General features: G+C 42.9%; 1 protein-coding gene across 1 annotated transcript in view; it reads right to left on the reverse strand.

Annotated features, from left to right (window-relative positions):
* SDK2 (sidekick cell adhesion molecule 2) overlaps positions 1 to 16,182 on the reverse strand; it is a 920,082-nt gene that overhangs the window by 266,835 nt on the left and 637,065 nt on the right. The gene's annotated exons all lie outside the window — the stretch shown is intronic.

Here is a 16,182-nt window from a genome sequence, read left to right on the forward strand (position 1 = left end):
GAGAGTCCTGGAGGGTCAGCTATGGTGTCTGCAAGGAGGGCTGGCATGGCTTGGTGGAGTCGCAGTGATGGTGTCAGCAAGGAGTGCCTGCATGGCTTGGTGGAGTGGCAGCTATTGTGTAGAGCTGCACTCATGATGCTGGACTTGGTTGCTGGAAAGCTGGACTCAAAATGCTGGACTCAATGGCAAAAAAGCTGGACTCATTTGCTGGACTTTGCCTCTGGACAGCTGCATGGAGGTGGTGGATTCTTTTTACTCCAAGGATGCACTATGGTGTTGGACCAGGTCGGAGGAAAAGATGCACGCAGGTGGTGGGCTCTGTTGCTGGGAGCGTAAGCAACAGAGCAAAGCTAAGTGGTGTTTCCCCTGTTTTGTCACTTTTCCTTATGTGTGTTTAGTGCAGTGGTGGGATTAGTTTCCGCACCGACCAATTTCCCAGTGAGTGTTTAGGTGCAGGGCGAGCTAGGGTTAAAAGGTATCCTGAGCGGCGCCCAGTGCGGAACCGGCCTAGGGAACGTTAGGAGTGTAGAGACACTGACTCAGGGGAGTGCAGGAGGTCTCCACTTCCCCATTCCCTATCGCAGGGCCACCATTGTTATTGTTACCCAGGTTTTCCCTATTCCCTTGTCTAATTGTATTAGTTACCAGCCTGCGGGCCGCGTCACATAGGACAATTACACGTGCTGCATCCTGTTGTATCAGTTACCGGCCTGCTGGCCATGTCACTCAGGACGGGGCACGTGACAATCACACAACTTTTGCTACATTTACGGTTGTTTTGTAGTGAAGAAGAAACAGCGAAGGAACTTTATGGACTTGTTTAGAAAAGTGTATTATGCCTACTTTGGTGTAAAACTAGGTGATCAGGAAAAGTCGTGGGCTCGAGATGTAGTGTGTACTGTTTATGTAGATGTGATGTAAAGGGAAAACAGAAAGCTTTCGCTTTGGCGTGCCTATGATCAGGATTGAATAGCGAAATCATAGTGATGACTGCAACTTTAGTACGTGCAATGTGGAGAGATTCATCCTTAAAAATAAGAATGAAATTATATACCAGATCTTTCATCAATGATTCGCCCTGTACATCATGATTCAGGAATACTTGTCACTTCACCTCTGGAAAAACTTGATGATACACCTGATTCCAAAAATTGAAAGCAGGAAGAGCAGGATTATGACTTTCACGCTAGTCCCAACAAGCCACAGGTTCTTTCACAGCTTGAATTAAATGATTTAGTCAATGACTTGGACCTTCCGATACATTATGCAGAAATTTTTGCCCCTAGACTAAAGGAAAAGAACCTGCTAGCTCCTTGTACCTGTTTCTCATGGCACATAAGCAGAGAAAAGGTATTCCTTCCATACTTTTCTCAAGACGGTGCTCTAGTGTATTGCAGTGATGTTCCTGGGCTGATGGAAAAAAATGATATTGCGTACAATGTGAGCAACTGGAGACTCTTTATTGATTCATCCAAAGAAAGTTTGAAAGTTGTGCTACTGCACAATGGCAGCAAGTATGCTTCGGGGGCCTGTAGGGCATTCTGTGCCCTTAAAGGAAAGCTATGAGAATTTAGACTTTAGTCTCCAGAAACTTAGCCATAAGGATCATGGATGGTCAATACGTGGTGATCTTAAAGTTCTCTCTTTGGTCCTTGGGCAGCAAGGAGGATAAACGAAGTACCATGCTTTTTGTGTGAATGAGACAGCCAGGATAGTACTCATAACTGGAGGCAAAAATGTTAGACAACGACAACATCTTTGCAACCTGAACTTAAGATCCTAGTTGCGGAAAGTTTAGCTGATCCCACTAAAGTTCTCCTACCCAAGCTCCACATTAAGCTTGGACTGATGAAGCAGTTTGTGAAAGCTCTACCAAAAGGAGAGACTTTTAAGTACCTGCGTTCCAAGTCTCAGGGACTGTCCAAAGCTAGGAAGGAAGACTTTTTGGCGGGTTTGAAATCCGGAAACTCATGAAGGACGACGTGTTTGAAACAAAAATGAAAGCTACTCAGAAAAGGACTTGGGATTCTTTTAAAGAAGTCGTGAGTAAGTTTCTAGGTAACAACAAATATCTAAAATTTAAGCCCATAGTGGAGAACATGTTGAAACGTTTCAAACAAAGCCTTGGGTTGTCCGATGAATTTGAAGTTATGGTATATTTTTTACATTCCCATTTGGACTACATTCCTGTAAAAATATCCAAAAAGACAAAAGAAGTTAAGCCACAAAAATACAACTTTATTAAAGCACAATAGCCAAACAGTAAAAAACACAATAAAAGGAGATGCCAGTCCAATACACCAAACAAGGTAAGTATGTGTATCCCCTACATGGGGGTACCATTGGGAGATACAAAAAGTGTAATAATTAAATAAGGCGCCTCAGTGACTATTCAATAAGAACTCCCTTCATGGTACGGTGAACGTATGGTTGGTAGTGTTGAGCATTCCGATACCGCAAGTATCGGGTATCGGCCGATACTTGCTGTATCGGAATTCCGATACCGACTTCCGATATTTTTTCAATATCGGAATTCGGTATCGGAATCGGAAGTTCAGTTGATTGACGGCCTGACGTCATCATGATGCGCGGTGTGTGCGCATCATGATGCGCCGTCATTTCGGGCCTTCCGGGGGTCTCTGCCGGCCTGCCGGGGGGCTGTGTGGACTGCCCGGGGTCTCTGCCGGCCTGCCGGGGGGCTGTGCCGGCCTGCCGGTGGTCTGTGCACCCTGTGGGGGTCTGTACCGGCCTGCCGGGGGGCTGTGCCGGCCTGCCGGGGGGCTGTGCTGATGTCCGGGGGTCTGTGCAAGCATCGTCCGATGGGACTACAAGTCCCATCGGGCGATGCCTGCTACCATGACAGTGATTGACACATTAGCCAATGATGGGACAGTAGTAGTCCCATCATCCGGCTAATGTGTTAAATGTTAAAAAAAAAAAAAAAAAAAAATACTACATACATACTACATGCATGCTACATACATACTACATGCTACATACATACTACATATATACTACATACATACTACATACATGCTACATACATACTACATGCATGCTACATACATACTACATGCTACATACATACTACATGCATGCTACATACATACTACATATATACTACATACATACTACATACATGCTACATACATACTACATACATACTACATGCATGCTACATGCATGCTACATATATACTACATGCATGCTACATACATACTACATGCTACATACATACTACATGCTACATACATACTACATATATACTACATACATACTACATACATGCTACATACATACTGCATGCTACATACATACTACATACATACTACATACATACTACATGCATGCTACATACATACTACATACATACTACATGCATGCTACATGCATGCTACATACATACTACATGCATGCTACATACATACTACATGCTACATACATACCACATACATACTACATGCTACATACATACCACATACATACTACATACATGCTACATATATACTACATGCATGCTACATACATACTACATATATACTACATGCATGCTACATACATACTACATACATACCACATATATACTACATACATACAATACATACATAGACATACAGTACATATAACATAGAGTAACATACTTACCAATACTTGTCACATTGTTCCCCGAAGCCATTGTCTTTCCGGAATAAATATTAACATAACAAACCACAAAAATACTCACCCACGATCCGAAGCAGTCCACGAGTGTGTCCCACGACGATCTTGGGTAGAGAACGGCAGCATCAGATGATGCTGCCGTTCTCTACGGGCTGCAGGAATCCAATGACGGAAGGTAGGTATCCTTCCGCACTGTATTCCTCCGCCACTTAAAAAAAAAAAAGTCCCTAGTCTCACTTTATGCCATTGCTGCGTGGGAATTTCCCACACAGCAATGGCATAAAGTGAGACTAGGGACTTTTTTTTTTTTTAAGTGGCGGAGGAATACAGTGCGGAAGGATACCTACCTTCCGTCATTGGATTCCTGCAGCCCGTAGAGAACGGCAGCATCATCTGATGCTGCCGTTCTCTACCCAAGATCGTCGTGGGACACACTCGTGGACTGCTTCGGATCGTGGGTGAGTATTTTTGTGGTTTGTTATGTTAATATTTATTCCGGAAAGACAATGGCTTCGGGGAACAATGTGACAAGTATTGGTAAGTATGTTACTCTATGTTATATGTACTGTATGTCTATGTATGTATTGTATGAATGTATTGTATGTATGTAGTATATATGTGGTATGTATGTAGCATGTAGTATGTATGTAGTATGTATGTAGCATGCATGTAGCATGCAGTATGTATGTAGCATGCATGTAGTATATATGTAGTATGTATGTAGCATGTAGTATGTATGTAGCATGCATGTAGTATATATGTAGTATGTATGTAGCATGTAGTATGTATGTAGCATGCATGTAGTATATATGTAGCATGCATGTAGTATGTATGTAGCATGCATGTAGTATGTATATGGTATGTATGTAGCATGTAGTATGTATGTAGCATGCATGTAGTATATATGTGTTATGTATGTGGTATGTATGTAGCATGCATGTAGCATGCATGTAGTATGTATGTAGTATGTATGTAGTATATATGTAGTATGTATGTAGCATGTAGTATGTATGTAGTATGTATGTAGCATGCATGTAGCATGCAGTATGTATGTAGCATGCATGTAGTATATATGTAGTATGTATGTAGCATGTAGTATGTAGCATGCATGTAGTATATATGTAGTATGTAGCATGTAGTATGTATGTAGCATGCATGTAGTATATATGTGTTATGTATGTAGCATGCATGTAGCATGCATGTAGTATGTATGTAGTATATATGTGGTATGTATGTAGCATGCAGTATGTATGTAGCATGCATGTAGTATACATGTAGTATGTATGTTGCATGTAGTATGAATGTAGCATGTATGTAGTATGCATGTTGTATGTATGTAGCATGTAATTTTTTTTTTTTTTTTTTACATTTAACACATTAGCCGGATGATGGGACTACTACTGTCCCATCATTGGCTAATGTGTCAATCACTGTCATGGTAGCAGGCATCGCCCGATGGGACTTGTAGTCCCATCGGACGATGCCTGCACAGACCCCCGGAGCCTGCACAGACCACCGGCAGGCCGGCACAGCCCCCCGGCAGGCCGGCACAGCCCCCCGGAGCCTGCACAGCCCCCCGGCAGGCCGGCACAGCCCCCCGGAGCCTGCACAGACCACCGGCAGGCCGGCACAGACCACCGGAGCCTGCACAGACCCCCTGGCAGGCCGGCACAGCCCCCCGAAAGGCCCGTACAGACCCCAGAGAGGCTGTACAAGGGCAGGAAAGGGTTTTTCTTATTCCGATACCGGAAGTCCCATAGACTTGAATGGGACTTCCGGTATCGGAATCGGCGATACCGATACTTTTTTTAAAGATCGGCCGATACCATCCGATACGATACTTTGAAGTATCGGACGGTATCGCTCAACTCTAATGGTTGGTAATGTGCAATAAACTGCGTGTATATTGAAATTATAATACCGCAGGTAGTGGCCACAAGAACATGGCCCCATAAGAGACAATGCACATGTCATTCACAGTAAAATCAATATATATATATCTGCTAGTATTACAGGCAAACGCCAAAATATTTGCTGCAGCTACTGAATACTACAATGAGCACATTACCAAATATACATATTGTTGAACTGAGGGCAGCTAAGTGCATACAAAGGTGCAAAGTGCATGGAGGAAACATACAACCTTGTATATATATATTTCACCCCCTTGGACGAAGCTGTAGTGAAACGCGCGTCGGGGACTGTGCCAAACAAGGTTGTATGTTTCCTCCATGCACTTTGCACCTTTGTATGCACTTAGTTAGCTGCCCTCATACGTTCACCCTTAGCTGTGTGGGCATATAGGCCTGGATTACCACAATTGCACTGTGCAGGTACTTATTAGGAGCGGCTTTAATGTCATGTGTGTGCATTTTTATTTTTACATCATTGTGTGTAGGGAGGATTCAGAATGTACCATGAAGGGAGTTCTTATTGAATAGTCACCTTGGCGCCTTATTTAATTATTACACTTTTTGTATCTCCCAATGGTACCCCCATGTAGGGGATACACATACATACTTACCTTGCTTGGTGTATTGGACTGGCATCTCCTTTTATTGTGTTTTTTACTGTTTGGCTATTGTGCTTTAATAAAGTTGTATTTTTATGGCTTAACTTCTTTTGTCTTTTTGTATATTTTTGCAATTTTGAAGTGCCATGGTTGGTAGGCCCATTTTTCTTGGACATACATTCCTGTAAAGCTTGGGGCTCTTAATAGAGAGCAAAGAGAAAGATTTCAGCAGGAAATCAAGGAGAAGGAATGACGATACCCAGGTATATGGAACGTGAATATTTTGGGAGACTACTGCTGGATGCTTAACAGAGAAGATCCACAGGCCTTCTATAAGATAAAAAATATTACGAGAAGTTTTGAAGAGAAAACGAAAAGGCGCAAGAATTAGTTTCCAATAAAGTTGCAGAATAAATGTTGAATAAATGTTTATATATAATATTGTGTACATTGTTGTTTACAATTAAGATATTTCTTGTTCATCTCACTTATTTGTAATTTCATGCTCATTTTGTGCAAAATCCATACATGATGGTTAAAAATAAAAGTGTTTTATTTTTTTAAATCAGGTGTTGGGATTCGCTCTGGTAGGTAATGGCAGGGCTGCAGTAACAAGGCAACACACAGGCTCAAAGTCTAATTTCAGTGGTTTAATGTCACTTTGCAAACAGCAGGTTAACAGAAAATAAGGGAAAAACATAAATATACCTCCAGCTTGGAGAACCACTGGTCCCAGACTCACCCTTTGCACGGGACGGGCTTAACTAAGTGGCTGCAGGTCCTGCAGCATCCGCCAGGTGCCATTCCCAGGGTTGCTGAGAGTCTTGCTGCTATAGTCCTGCAGCATGGGGATCCTGTATGCAAGTTCAGGCTAAGTCCAGCCAAGTTCCTGTAACTTCCAGACACACTCTCACCATGTGCCAAATACCAGTCTTCATTACATAGCCCATAACCCCTCCCACCGGTGAGGTAGACATCACATGGGCTGATCACATGACCATGACATCATCGCAGGTCCTGTCTTTAGGGAAAAACGCAGCCAAACATTAATCTGCTGGGAGAAATGTATCTCCCATCTAGTAAAACACCCTTTACTGTACCACACAGGGCACAAGAAAGCATAACAATCGATCACTGGATTTTAAAAAAAAAATCATGAAACCCACTTTTCCTTACCTGTGTTATTAAGTGTTATTAAAGGGGTTATCTACTCCAGAAAGACTATTTTCTTATCCTCCTATTCTTATTCACAAGTAGCACTTTTTCCTTGCGGTAAAAGTGATTTTACAGTAGCACAAAATAATTGAGATTTCTAAAATCTCGATCACTTGGTCCTTTTTTTTCTTGTGTATTTTGAGTAGCGGTGCACCTTTTTTAAACTGTCGCATGTCATTCTTTTCAAAGGTTTTGTTGCATTTTATTTCACACATTCAAATGAGCACATAAAAACCACATCAATAAGGCATAAAAAATGCATGAAAACTGCATCATGTGTAGTGTACACCGCTTTTCTCCTGCCAACACTCAAGCGGAAAAGAAATGTGGCAAAAAAAGTACTGTGTGAACATACCCTTAGGAAAGTTTCACACATCCAAAATTCATGGTCTGAGTTTTGACCGGCTGCAGATCTCCTGACCCAGCCAATGAGTCTGTTAAGCTCAAGTCAGGAGACCCATGGCCAAGCCGGATATTGTGGTCCGTACTCAGACTGTGACTGTTTAACTTGTGAAACCGGCAATTCTGAATTAATTGAAAGAGGGGTCCTCTCTTTGGGATCCTCACCTCTTGGCCAGAGCAGAGAGGTGAACGGTTACAAAGAGGGTCTCTCACTTTGGAGGACCTGTCTTGTCCTGTATTACACAGATGTATTGATGCACTGTGTAATGCTTCATTTGCCCTGTGTTGGCGCTGCAGATAAATTAAACACTAACTGCGAGGTTTCCCCATAGATCACAGGTGATCCAACATGGAGAACATATCATCATTTTGAAATCTGGAGGGTCAAACCCATGTGCCCCCACCAATCCTGTGAATGATTGGCTGCAGAGCTGATTTAGGCTATGTGCCCACGTAGCGATTTTCAAGCGATTTTTTCCTGAGCAGAAACGCATGCCCTTACCAGAGAAATCGCATGCGCTTTTTGACACGTGTTTTTGACGCGATTGTCAAGCGCTTTGACATGCGTTTTCCCAAGCGTTTTTGCTCATATAATTGATGGTATGCGGAATCGCGTGCGATTCCACAATATTAATGAACATGCTGCGTTTTTTACCGCTAAGCGATTCCGCAGCGGTAAAAAACGCACCATTGGCACAACATGTGCTTTTTCTATTGCAAATGCATGGAACACTTATTTTTAAGTGTTTCTGCGGCAGAATCGCGCGTTAAAAATCGCAGCGGAAACGCTTAAAAATCGCTACGTGGGCACACAGCCTTAGGGCCTCGTTCCCTTCCCCATTTTGCTCTCTTGTATTTGCTTTTCAGAGAACAGCAGCACGTCTCCATTCAAGTGAATGAAGCCTCTCTACAGGTTCCTGCTCGTTCGGGGAAGGGAACGCAACTCTAAATCACTAATGTGGCCTCTTCATTCTCAGAATTGTGGGGTCCCAGAGGTCAGACATCCACTCTTTCCAAACTAATGGCTCATCCTGTCATCAAGTTACAGGTTAAAAGACCCCTTTAGGCTTCATAAAACAAAAAACATAATATATATATTTTTTAATGTAATTAAATGATAATAAATAAAATGTCTAAAAAAGTGATTTTTCCACAAGGTTACTATCTCTCCGATTTCTGATTTCCTTATGTACCGTTGGGTAGATACGCTCTTGTAATAACACAGGACGACTTCCATGTATCTGATGATAAGCCGCCATGACCTGCGTCATCCCACAGTGGCACTACCGCATCATCCATCTTTCCTTTTAACACCAGTGAAATGTAATACTGACCTTCTACCCCATGGTGACAGGCCCTCTTTAAGTCATGGTGGAAAGCTCTCGTCCTATAGACATTGATATATTCCACCAGTTTAAAGAGCCTGTGTTGCTGACATAAAAATGAAAGCAAATTGATAACACGGGTCACTTCCACATACTCCATAAGGATAAAATACTCCGACTAATTTGTTACACCAGACGTCTTTACTTGACAGGGAACGAACGTGTTTCTATCTTTCCCTGTAATGAAATACCACATTCCATATTCCATTAGGGAAAAGCAGAAATTGCGCCCGACAGCTGGTAAACACCGAGCGCCGCGCGGATCTATGGTAATAGGCTGTATAAATTGTTGATAAGAGTAAAGTGAATAGTTACATATTCACACATAGGAATTTTTCCTTTTCCGCTGAGAGGTATGGGAGACGTGGATTCATGGACACAAACACATAAATTAGTCATGGACGTTGGCATATTTTCTGTAGTATGGAATGCATTAGAAATGTAACCTCAAGATAAGAGGTCGGCTACATTTTGAAGATGAATCACAAAAATGAAAAGTATATATAGGTGAAAAATATACAATAATATATAGGAGGCAGCATCAGTCCACATCCAGTGACCAATGGCTCGATTCATTCTTGCGTTTTTGCCTGTTCTTGTCTAGTTTTGTGTTTTTCACCTCTTTTTCATTTTCGACTTATCCTTCTTTCAGTTTTTGCCATTTTTTAAATCCTGTTTTATGTGTTTTTCTTTTTTTTATGTTTATCGTTGTGGGCAAGAGTTTGGGGTTTCCAGATGTTTTTGGTTGATTTGTCAATAGCAGCTTTTTCAAAAAGTTAAAAAATTTGGCACAATTGTTCTCCAAGTCCTCTGCCTTGAGTGAATTTATATATGCTTGTTATTTTTTAAGCAGAGTTTGTAAGACATGTGACTTTTTTTACCTAAAAAGTCCAAAAACAGGTCAAAGACAAAAATAAGACACATTTTTGTATAGTGCAAAATGCAAGAAAGGAGTGAGCCATTTTGAAAAACAAACAAAAAAATCATCAAAAACATATGACAGAAAAAAAGAAAAGTGACTTAAAATTGGGCCCCAAGTGTTTCCATTAAATATTGTACCAAAAAATGGAATATGTGTATAATACTGACCATATAGGAGAGAGTGAGCCCCATCATGATGCTGGGTTCTGCCACCCAGAAAAGAAGGACTGGATTATAACTATAATTGATAAACTATAATCCAGCAGTCAGATACTACCGCTGCTGCTGCTCTTTCATACGGGGGGCTACACTTCTCTCATACCCCAAGATCAGGCAATAGAGCTGGTGGAGGCGTTGGTCTGCTCCTATCACCAAAATGTACCTTTCAGGTTATCCCTCAAGTACCCTCACTTGTCTTCCCTTCTTTCGAGGTCCATGCCGTCAGACTCTACACCCCCTTCTCCATGCAAGTGGCAGTGGTGTATCGTCCTCCCGGCCCCTCTCATCAGTTCCTGGATCATTTTGACACTTGGCTTCCACATTTTCTCTCCTGTGACATCCCTACCCTCATCATGGGAGATTTCAACATCCCCATTGCTCTTCCCCTCTCCCCATCTGCTACTCACCTTTTATCTCTAACCTCCTCATTTGGCCTTTCGCAGCTTACTAATTCTCCAACGCATGAAGACGGAAACTCCCTCGACTTGGTCTTCTCTCGGCTTTGTGCAGTGGATGATTTTGCAAACTCCCCTCTCCCGCTCTCTGACCACAATCTTCTTTCATTCTCTATAAAGAACTGCCAGGCTGCTCAGGTCACCCCCACTGTCCATACTTATAGAAACATACAGGCCATTAACACCCAGAAACTTCTGAAGAACTTGCAGTCTTCATTGGCCCCTATCTCCTCCCTCTCATGTCCTGATTCTGCATTGAAGCATTACAATGAAACACTTCAAAGTGCCCTGGATGAATTTGCACCCCCTATAAATAGAACACCACAACACAGACAGCGACAACCCTGGCACACCCTGCAAACACGTTTCCTGCAGCGGTGCTCCAGGTGCGCCGAACGTCTGTGGAGAAAATCCAATCTACACGAAGATTTCATCCATTTTAAGTTTATGCTTAGAACATACAACACTGCCCTTCACCTCTCAAAACAAACCTATTTCAACACCCTCATCACCTCACTGTCCAATAACCCTAAACGTCTCTTTGACACTTTTCATTCTCTACTCAATCCAAGAGTACAGGCCCCAACCACGGAGCTCCGAGCTGACGATCTGGCCAATTACTTCAAAGAAAAAATTGACCAGATCCGACAGGAAATTATCTCCAAATCCCCTCATACCATGCACTGTCCTCCCTCCCCCACTGCATCTAACTCACTCTCTGATTTTGAACCAGTCACAGAAGAAGAAGTAAGCAGGCTCCTTGCATCTTCTCGCCCAACTACTTGCACCAGTGACCCATTTCCGTCACATCTCCTCCAGTCCCTTTCCCCTGCTGTCACCCCTCACCTAACTAAAATATTTAACCTCTCTCTCTCTTCTGGTATTTTTCCCTCCTCATTTAAGCATGCCATCATACATCCACTACTTAAAAAACCATCCCTCGACCAAAACTGTGCCGCTAACTATAGACCTGTCTCTAATCTTCCCTTCATCTCTAAACTCCTGGAACGCCTGGTCCACTCCCGTCTTATCTGCTATCTCTCAGAAAACTCTGTTCTCGACCCTCTCCAATCCGGTTTCCGCTCTTTAGACTCCACTGAAACTGCCCTCACTAAAGTCTCTAATGATCTGCTAACAGCTAAATCAAATGGTCACTACTCCATGCTAATTCTCTTGGATCTCTCTGCAGCATTCGACACTGTGGATCATCAGCTCCTCCTCACTATGCTCCATTCCATTGGCCTCAAGGACACCGTTCTCTCCTGGTTCTCCTCCTATCTCTCCGACCGCTCCTTTACTGTTTCTTTTGCCGGTTCCTCCTCCTCTCACCTTCCCCTTACTGTTGGGGTTCCTCAAGGATCGGTTCTAGGCCCCCTCCTCTTCTCCTTGTACACTGCCCCTATTGGTCAAACAATCAGTAGATTTGGTTTCCAGTACCATCTCTATGCTGATGACACCCAATTATACGCTTCTTCTCCTGACATCACGCGAGCCTTTCTAGAAAACACTGGCGATTGTCTAAACGCTGTGTCTAATATCATGTCCTCACTATATCTGAAACTGAACCTGTCAAAGACTGAACTCCTGGTGTTTCCTCCCGCTACTAATGTACCTATACCCGACATTGCTATTTCTGTGTGTGGTTCCACTATTACTCCCCAGCAACATGCCCGCTGTCTTGGGGTCATACTTGATTCCGAGCTTTCCTTTGCCTCCCACATTCGATCACTGGCTCGCTCTTGTCATCTGCACCTCAAAAACATTTCTAGAATTCGACCTTTTCTTACTTTTGACTCTGCAAAAACTCTTACTGTTTCTCTTATTCATTCTCGTCTCGACTATTGTAACTCTCTTCTAATCGGTCTCCCTCTTACCAAACTCTCCCCTCTCCAATCTGTCTTGAATGCTGCAGCCAGGATCATATTCCTTACCAATCGTTACACCGATGCCTCTACCTTGTGCCAGTCATTACACTGGCTACCCATCCACTCCAGAATTCAGTATAAACTTATTAGCCTCACCCACAAAGCCCTCCATGGCTCAGCACCACCCTACATCTCCTCCCTTGTTTCAGTATATCACCCTACCCGCGCCCTCCGTTCTGCTGATGACCTGAGGTTAGTATCCTCAATAGTCAGAACCTCCCACTCCCGTCTCCAAGACTTTACACGTGCCGCGCCAATTCTTTGGAATACACTTCCCAGGTCAATACGATTAGTCCCCAATCCCCACAATTTTAAGCGTGTCCTGAAAACGCATTTATTCAGACTGGCCTATCGCCTCAACACATTAACCTAACCTATCCCTGTGTGGCAGAGCCAAAAGTTTTACCATAACCAGGTTCCCAGCATCATGTTCCCACATGCTTTATGCATCCATTAGCCCTCTGTGTCTGTACTGTTACACACTTAACATTATGGCTGGTCCATACAATCAGAGCAACTGTTACCACCCACCTTTCGTGTCTACCTCTTTCCTCATAGACTGTAAGCTTGCGAGCAGGGCCCTCACTCCGCTTGGTATTTGCTATAATCTACTGTATGTGATTATTGTTATGCTGTAATGTCTATTGTCTGTACAAATCCCCTCTGAAATGTAAAGTGCTGCGGAATATGTTGGCGCTATAAAAATAAAATTTATTATTATTATTATAATTGCACACCATTATTCTGATGACCCTAGTGTAGGTTCTCCATTATTCTTATAATTTGCTTACTGGCACACCATGCTTACATGTTCTCATGTATTGCTGATGTAATCTCCCATCACACCCTCTCTCTCTCTCTGCAACTCTTCCTATCTTTTTTCCTCACATCCTTTCTTTCTGATCAGTGCCTTTGTAAGGGATGTGCTGGGATCGTGCAAACATCCCTTGTTCTTATGATGGTGTAAATTTTTAGTTATTCTCTTGTTTTCCCTGGCACCATATGTTATGGCATATATAGCTATTTATACAATATGTTGCATATACAGTTGTGGCCAAAAGTATTGACACCCCTGCAATTCTGTCAGATAATACTCAATTTCTTCCTGAAAATGATTGCAAACACAAATTCTTTGGTATTATTATCTTCATTTAATTTGTCTTAAATGAAAAAACACAAAAGAGAATGAAGCAAAAAGCAAAACATTGCTCATTTCACACAAAACTCCAAAAATGGGCCAGACAAAAGTATTGGCACCCTCAGCCTAATACTTGGTTGCACAACCTTTAGCCAAAATAACTGTGACCAACCGCTTCCGGTAACCATCAATGAGTTTCTTACACTGCTCTGCTGGAATTTTAGACCATTCTTCTTTGGCAAACTGCTCTAGGTCCCTGATATGTGAAGGGTGCCTTCTCCAAACTGCCATTTTTAGATCTCTCCACAGGTGTTCTATGGGATTCATGTCTGGACTCATTGCTGGCCACCTTAGAAGTCTCCAGTTCTTTCTCTCAAACCATTTTCTAATGCTTTTTGAAGTGTGTTTTGGGTCATTGTCCTGCTGGAAGACCCATGACCTCTGAGGGAGACCCAGCTTTCTCACACTGGGCCCTACATTATGCTGCAAAATTTGTTAGTAGTCTTCTGACTTCATAATGCCATGCACACGGTCAAGCAGTCCAGTGCCAGAGGCAACAAAGCAACCCCAAAACATCAGGGAACCTCCGCCATGTTTGACTGTAGGGACTGTGTTCTTTTCTTTGAATGCCTCTTTTTTTCTCCTGTAAACTCTATGTTGATGTCTTTGCCCAAAAAGCTCTACTTTTGTCTCATCTGACCAGAGAACATTCTTCCAAAACGTTTTAGGCTTTTTCAGGTAAGTTTTGGCAAACTCCAGCCTGGCTTTTTTTATGTCTCGGGGTAAGAAGTAGGGGCATCCTGTGTCTTCTACCATACAGTCCCTTTTCATTCAGTCGCCTACGGATAGTACGGGTTGACACTGTTGTACCCTCGGACTGCAGGGCAAGCTTGAACTTGTTTGGATGTTAGTCGAGGTTCTTTATCCAACATCCGCACAATTTTGCGTTGAAATCTCTTGTCAATTTTTCTTTTCCGTCCACATCTAGGGAGGTTAGCCACAGTGCCATGGGCTTCAAACTTCTTGATGACACTGCGCACGGTAGACACAGGAACATTCAGGTCTTTGGAGATGGACTTGTAGCCTTGAGACTTGATTTCTCAAGTCCTCAGACAGTTCTTTGGTCTTCTTTCTTTTCTCCATGCTCAATGTGGCTGCAAGTGTGATTTAGTTATTGCCAACACCTGTTAGGTACCACAGGTAAGTTACAGGTGCTGTTAGTTACACAAATTAGAGAAGCATCACATGATTTTTCGAACAGTGCCAATACTTTTGTCCACCCTCTTTTTTATGTTTGGTGTGGAATTATATCCAATTTGGCTTTAGGACAATTCTTTTTGTGTTTTTTCATTTAAGACAAATTAATTGAAGATAATAATACCAAAGAATTTGTGTTTGCAATCATTTTCAGGAAGAAACTGAGTATTATCTGACAGAATTGCAGGGGTGTCAATACTTTTGGCCACAACTGTTTTTACATTGCTGCTGTGTATTTACTAAATTGTGTTTTGTACATTCAATGTTAAGTAGGGAGAGTGTAGTGCCCAACCTCGGCCACTAGATGGGGGCACAGAGATCATAGTTCTGTATATAATATAGTAGGCATAAGGGAACCAGTGTGTAGATAGTTAAACATAGGAGGGGCATGGTGGTATAAGTTAGGAAGGACTTTCTGATAGGAGAGCACCCATTAGCTCAGGAGGGCTGGCTAGCCCTGGGCAACACCATGTCACGCAACATTCAGCTCAAGCCAAAGGCCCAGCATATAATATCCATGGCCAGGATTGTTACAGAGGGATCTACAACAGCAGTACTGGCAGTGCAGTATGCGTGGGTCTGCATTTGCTAGTGAAGACTAAGCAGTACGCCCTCAGAGCTGGGGTAAAACGGTTGAGGGAACACCCAACAGGAGTGAGGCTGGGCACTGAATATGCTGAATATGCTGTGGGACTGTTCGGCATGGTCCGCCCTGGAAGCGGGCTTAGTGACAGAGAGAGAAGGAAAGGGGCAGAAGAGAAGTTGTATGTTGTGAACCCTGATGATGATAATGATGATGCTGGAAAGAATATGAATATGCTGTGTACAAGTCTCAGTAAAGTTGCTCCGTTTAAAGTTGAACTGGACTGTGACTCTGTTATTTCTAAAGTGGATCCTGAAGTCCTCCAGAAATGTACAGAGGGCCCTGATGGAGCTGTGAAAGGTGCTGCAGGTATGCTGAGTGATGGGCAGCGTGTTCATGTGATGGGAGGCCAGGGCACACTATTGCAGATGTTGGTGGCCACAACTACAGCCCTGTCCGTCCCTCACACCTTCTTGGCAGAAGCACGCCATCAGAGCTAGAGAGAGGATT

The sequence above is a fragment of the Dendrobates tinctorius genome, unplaced genomic scaffold (genome assembly GCF_039654945.1).
Source record: "Dendrobates tinctorius isolate UK_male_01 unplaced genomic scaffold, ASM3965494v1 ptg000014l, whole genome shotgun sequence".
NCBI lineage: Eukaryota > Metazoa > Chordata > Amphibia > Anura > Dendrobatidae > Dendrobates > Dendrobates tinctorius.